Genomic DNA, 6,765 nt, shown 5'->3' with positions numbered 1-6,765 from the left:
AGGGCGCCTGGGTGGCTCAGTTGGTTAAGCGACTGCCTTCGGCTCAGGTCATGATCCTGGAGTCCCGGGATCGAGTCCCGCATCGGGCTCCCTGCTCAGCAGGGAGCCTGCTTCTCCCTCTGACCCTCCCCCTCTCATGCTCTATCTCATTCTCTCTCTCAAATAAATAAATAAAATCTTTAAAAAAAAAAAAAAAAGAGTACATTAGTGTAAAAGATTCAGGTAAACACAGCCCTTGCTTTTATGGAAGCTCTATAGTAAGCAGAAAACAAAAATTCAATTAATAATAATACCTAAAGTTTTTTTGAGTGTGCTTAACTTGTGCCTGGCACTTTTCTAATACCTTTAAAGATACTAAACGAAAGGAATTTAGTAGCAAACTCAAGGCTAAACCTCTTGGGAAGAACTCCCTAAACCTCTGTCATGACCAGGAAATTTTAAGATCAGAAAGCCGCAACTGCAATTATCAGCTCCAAGAGCAACTGACTTGCAGTTATAATCAGGAATTAAGAATGGCCCTCTAGAATGTTGGATTCAGAGCCATTTCACTAAATCTCCTAGCAGAAAAAAAAAAATGCTTTGGACACCTCTTACCCCACTTAGCTTAGCTCATTTCCAAATTCAAATCTCACACTAATTCATCTGGTTAGCAAAATTTAAATCAGATCCAAGGTCCTAACTCCTAGGAAACCGGGAAAGATAGTTTCATCACACTTAAAGGAAGTTGGAATAGTGTTTCAAGTGGGCCAGTCTACCCCAAATACTACTTTGTGTGCTAAGATGGTGCATTATTTTACAAATTGTGATTGTTTGGTTCAAAAATTGGATCAAGGCAGAGGATCAAGAAGACCTATGTATCTCCTCCAAGCCTATATATCATGAATTGGCATAAATGCTATTTTTGTTAAAGGAAAACCCTTAATAGCCCTGGAAAACAAAAGTACACCATAAATAGGCCATGTATTTTTTAAACTTTTAGGAGATAGATAATCTTTAGGATCATAATGATCCTAAAGCAAACCCACCACAATGTAAAATACAAAGCAAGCTACTGCAAAGGTTATTGTAATTCCATGATATTCCAAAATTAACATAAAGAAACAAGGGATGGAGAGGGACTCCTTAGTCAATTCTCAGAGTATTTAATTAATAATATAACTTTCCTTGAAGTTAAATTTGTTACAGCAACATAGCTCTCTAAAGAGTTTTGTTTTGTTTTTTTTTTTAAGATTTTATTTATTTATTTGTCAGAGAGAGAGAACACAAGCAGGGGAAGCAGCAGGCAGAGGGAGAAGCAGGCTCAGATGTGAGGCTCCAGCCCAGGACCCTGGGATCCTGATCTGAGCTGAAGGCAGACACTTAACGACTGAGCCACCCAGGTGCCCCTAAAGAGTTTTATTAGTGTGTTGACAAGGGTCAGAGGTAGGGAGTGACTAAAAGAAAAAGTATAAGAGAGCCTAGAAATTTGGGACTCCTCAAAAAGTCAATATCCCAAGGATAAAATTCTCTTTATTTTGGCAATTAGGAAGGCACATAACTAGGCTTTCTATGCTTCACTCATATAGTCTCAAGTGAAACCCGCCAGGTAACACTTTACCTACTTATACAGAATATGAAGACAGCCTCCCTCTCCCTGCCCCAATTCTGGGATGAGACTTGTTCGGGAAATCAACCTATATCACTTGAATGGAAACCTACGTTAAATACCTATATAAGTCTCCATTTTCCTTCCTTAATGTAATAAATTTTCTAAAATTTTGAGGAAATTAATAGACCTAAAGAGAAGGACAAAAGTGAATGACCAAAATAACTGAGCCCAGAAGAAAGAAAATAAGTCAAAGAAGATCCTGAGTACTAGAAATTCTCAAAGAAGTTTTTTAAAAAGATTTTATTTATTTATTTACTATTTAGAGAACACACATGCACAGATGAGCTTGGGAGAGGGGCAGAGGAAGAGGTAGAGAGAGAATCTCAAGCAGGGCGTGATTTCACCACCCTGAGATCATGACCTGAGCCAACATCAAGAGTCGGAAGCTTAACTGACTGAGCCACCCAGGTGCCCCTCCGAGCAGTTTTTGGGAAAAATTAATCCAGGAGAAAAAAGGCTGCTGGGATAAAGGAGATAATATTAACCAATATAACACACTTATAATTTAAAAATATAGTTAAGTAAAGATGGATTTAGATAAAAATAAAATTTGTTACCTGAAAGGAAAAATCAGAAATTTTTCAGAACCTAGAGCATCAGTCCAAAGGAGATATTTAGAGGCCTCTCTAATGTGTTTTCCTTAAGAAGAGAATAAAGAAAATGGAAGAGGAGAAATGTATGTAGCTTTTATAGTTGCTTTTGTTTGCTGTTGCCCTAGTTTTACTTTTTAAGGGGTTAATTTCCCTAGAACTAGTCCTCAGATTGAAAGAATCTATCAAATGCTGAGAAACAATTATTTCATTCTTTCCTTTAACTCTGACCTATTAACAAACTGGCAAAATTATGGAAATCTTAAGATGAAAGAAGAGTTTAAAAGCCTTAAGAGGGAATGAAAATATTAACTGTAAAGGAATAAGAATAAAATTTGCATCAAATTTCTCTTTTTAAACACTAGATACTAGAAATAGAATAATGTCTTTAAATTTCTGGATGAAATTTATTTTCAACTCAAAGCTGTATTCCCAGTAATAATTTAACTTGGGAAGATGAAACATATTTTCAGTCAAAAAGTACTCTTCAAATATTAATTGTTAGTTCATCAGCTTGTCATTTAAAGAGTTTTAAAAGAATTCCATGAGAATGTAAGGCAGAAATTTTTACAAAGCAATTTAAATAAAGAGATAGATATAGAATACAATAAACATTAGCTACAATGTAAAATGGTTAAACCAGTGTTTAAAATCTAAATTACTTCTTAAGCATAATGAAAGAAATTAAGCTATGAATCACAGTCCATATTTTAAAATGGTTGATGATTATGACATAAAATCTCAAACTGATTAAAGTATCATATATTATGACAATATGGTTAATTGCAGGAAAGAAAAGATGGTTAATTTAATTATCCTTCCTGAATATAGTTGAGAAATCCCATTTAATCTTGATAGATATTGAAAAAGTACTCGAGAAAATTTAACATGCATTTGTGATTACAAAGAAATAGCAACAACTTTAGATTTAAGAGTAAATTGTTTAGTTAATATCTATCTGAAATCTATCAAAAACTTCAAACTTAATGCTGTAAAATTAGATACATTTTCAATTATGGCCAAGGATTAGATAAGAATGATGTTCTTATTCAGTACTATTTTAGAAGTATTTTTTAAATTGACTTTATATTTTTTAGAGCAGTTTAAGATTCACAGAAAAATTGAGGGGAACTTGGAAGCACTTTGATAAGATACACACATTATATCTCTTGAAAAGGAAGATTTGTAACTGTTATTAAGCTCATCATATAAGCTGATATGTAAACTCTATAAGAACAAGGACTATTTTGTCCTCAGAAACTAGAAATGTCATTGTATATAGCAGTACATAATACATAAGTGTTAAAGTGACCAGGTAAAATAATGATGTATAAACATTCATAACTTTTCTATGCAACATAGAAAAAATTAAACGAAAAAAAAAAAACAACAACAAACTTACGAAAAACCTAGGAATAAAACGTACAAATGTGTAGAGTCCGTATAAAGGCATTGCTGACACTAATGAAGGACATATAAGACAACTGGAATAAACTAGAATACTTCATATTCTGGAATAGGAAATCTTTATAATATAAAGATGTGAATACTACTAAAATTAGCTTGTAAGTACATAGAAATACTCTCAAATTGAAAGATAATAATAAAGGTAGGCAATGTAAACTAAAACAATAGTGGGCATCATGTTTCACAACTTAGATGGGCAACAATTTTTGAAACTTTGTTAATAGTCTTTGCAGTTCCAGTTCCAGTAAGTTCCAGCATGGAACCTACAGGTAATTATTTCAAGATGTCATGCATCAAGGTTAAGCAGCACATTTTTTTTAGAAAATATTTTAAGAAAGAGAGAAACAATGGCAGACAACATTTGTGGACCAGAGAGATAGTGGGGTAGAAGTGGCATTGGGGTGGAGGAAGGGCTAGATAGTCTAGATATGCTAGAAAAAACTAAAAACTGGGCATAAAAGAGAAAAAAAGGTATAGCGAACAGAATTCACTTTTTTTTCCTAAATAGAAAATCTCTTGCACATTTCCAAGGAAGTATTATGTATAGTTAATATAGTTTAAGTAAAAAGTGGTAATATGGAACACAGGGAAAAATAGCCTTCCTTTCACAGATCTGGTCAATATGGCAAACCCATAGCATAACAGAAGTAAAAATTGACCTAAAACCAGAGGGGAGGATCCAACACTAAGGATGAGCAAATACTAAGCACAAAGAGAGATAACATGATAATGGCAATCTAGAGGTTAAGAACCACTAAAGTGGTTAGCTCCTGGGACTGACCTATGAAAGTTAACAGAAATTATGGATGTCTACATTGAGAAATAACAAAAATTTTGAAAACACATAAAAATGCTAATGTGTTTACATTATAAAAAATAAATACATACATAGTACATTAAATGAAACAAAATAGCAACAAACATATCCTATATATAATATATACACACACACAGCTGAAAATATACTCTGTATTAAAAAATAAAAAAGTTTTCCCATCCAGGGTTTGTTTATAAAGATGAAAGAGAGAGAGAGAAAGGGAAAGAGGAAGAAAGAAGATAGAGAATGAGAATTTGAGAGAATAAGATCCAAATACAAATATTGTGTCACAAGAGCAAAAACTTGGTGGACTGAGGCATTGACAGTGTTCTCCACACCATCTGGCATTTAATACACACTATTAAGTGCTGATCTACCATTTGTAAGTATGGAAACTTCAATGAACTTTTCCCAGGTACTATTCACACAGCTATAATGATCAGTATTCTTGATGGATTGGATTATTTCCATGTTTTTAGGGCAGGTGGAAATATTTAAAACCACATATACTTTGGAATTTTAGCACGTTATTGGTATAAATACAAATCTTGCTGCTGACACTATCATATTTTAATATTTTTATTGAAGATGAGCCGTGACAAAAGGAAATGTGGAGATCCTTCATTGTAATGCATTGTTCTTTCCATCTAAAAGAAAGCAAAAAATAGTGTTGTTATCAAGCACAGTGAACAATGTTATTTCAACAATCAACTTGCTGGCTGTTAATCGTCTATGGCAAGACTTGAGACTTGACTAGAGAGCTATGTCGCTTGACACGTAGCCATCATCTGTAGTTGGGGTGCACAGCATGAAAGAGCATTATGGTGGAACAATGAGACAAGAAATCTAAATGTAGGAGCTTTGTGGACTGGATAGAGTGGAGGAAAGGGGGACAGAGAGGAATTGCTACACAGTACAGAAATTTAACCAGGTGTGAGGAGGTAAAACAAAGGCAAAGGTTAGGTTTCCAAATACTCAGAAGAGCAGGAATCCAATCTAAGAACTCTGAAAGTTTACCATCTTCATGATTCAACACCATCTCTAACATGGAGGAAGTTTGTTCTCCCTGTATCCTGGGCAAGGGGGAATCTGGCTCTTTAGCTGATAAACCCCAAGATTCACCAGAGTTGAAACCTGTCCTTGGCCTTGGTTAATGCCAGGAGAAGGGAAATGATACAATTGCTTTATAATTCCTCTCTGAAAGCATTTACAGTTATGTTAGATTTAGCTTTTTTAGAAATTAGTTTTAGTCATCTCTCTAAATTTAAGTCCCAAAACCAGCTCTATCTTTCTGCTACCAATTATTTTATAAAAATTAACCTGATATTATTATTTCTTAAGGGGATCTGGAAACAGAAGGGAGGTATGTGACCTTTTGGAGGACTGACTTTTTAGCATCTAGTATTTAAGCAATTGGCTAGTTAGTCTTTGTAGACTGAGAATTTTCTTTCTTCTTTCCACTGGCCTTCCAGATTCTTAGAGAAGAGAATAGACTGACTCTGCTCATAAAATATCTGGGACTTTGCTTTAGGTTCCTCAGGCTAAACTTCTGGTGCCTACAGCCAGGCGTTTTGGAGCCATTATGGGTTTTGAGACAGGCCCGCGATCCAGAGTTGTGCCAGTTCGCAGAGAAAGTGTGTCGTCCCCTACACCCAGACCCTAAGCGGGGCCGCTCTCCCAGGGAAAGCCCTATAAATACTTGAGGACTGCTATCAAGGACCCATCCCAGTCATCATTGCTCTATAGTACAGTAAACATACCTTCTCCATGTTGGTGGGAACGCAAGCTGGTGCAGCCACTCTGGAAAACGGTATGGAGGTTCCTCCAAAAGTTGAAAATAGAGCTACCCTACAACCCAGCAATTGCACTACTGGGTATTTACCCCAAAGATACAAATGTAGTGATCTGAAGGGGTATGTGCACCCCAATGTTTATAGCAGCAATGTCCAGAATAGCCAAACTATGGAAAGAGCCAAGATGTCCATCAACAGATGAATGGATAAAGAAGATGTGGTATATATATATATACAATGGAATAAAATAAAATTAAAAAACATATCTGGGACTTTATTTATAAAATATCTGGGACTATCATTGTTAACTCTGCTGTTCCCTGCTTCCAGCAATGTGCAATTTTAACTCCCCACACACCTGCAACAATTGGACTTGAAATTCTGTTTATGTTCCTTACATTTTATGAATCCTCCTCATCTTTTTCAATCTTTATTTTTGTAGCTAAGTTT

Source organism: Neomonachus schauinslandi, chromosome 2, assembly GCF_002201575.2.
Source record: "Neomonachus schauinslandi chromosome 2, ASM220157v2, whole genome shotgun sequence".
Classification (NCBI taxonomy): domain Eukaryota; kingdom Metazoa; phylum Chordata; class Mammalia; order Carnivora; family Phocidae; genus Neomonachus; species Neomonachus schauinslandi.
Note: the sequence above shows the minus strand (reverse complement) of the source record.